The following is a 232-nucleotide window of genomic DNA, read 5'->3' as shown; positions in this document are numbered from 1 at the left end:
CCAAGAGAAAGCTCGAGGGTGATCTGAAACTGGCCCAGGAATCCATCATGGATCTTGAAAATGACAAGCAGCAGTCAGATGAGAAGATCAAAAAGTAACGTACTTTTTTAATTTGTACAACCAATTCTCTTAAAAATGGTGGTCAACTGCATGAACTCTATGTACTTTATTTATAATTCACGCAGGAAGGACTTCGAAATCAGTCAGTTACTTAGCAAGATTGAAGATGAGC

At 38.4% G+C, this 232-nt stretch overlaps 1 pseudogene; it reads left to right on the top strand.

The window, feature by feature from the left end:
- The window catches only part of LOC116707347 (myosin heavy chain, fast skeletal muscle-like), a 45819-nt pseudogene extending 45721 nt beyond the window's left edge, over positions 1–98 (top strand).
- The last annotated feature ends 134 nt before the right edge of the window (positions 99–232 follow it).

This window comes from Etheostoma spectabile, chromosome 19, assembly GCF_008692095.1.
Source record: "Etheostoma spectabile isolate EspeVRDwgs_2016 chromosome 19, UIUC_Espe_1.0, whole genome shotgun sequence".
NCBI classification, from domain to species: Eukaryota; Metazoa; Chordata; class Actinopteri; order Perciformes; family Percidae; genus Etheostoma; species Etheostoma spectabile.
This window is presented reverse-complemented; position numbering and strand designations above follow the sequence as displayed.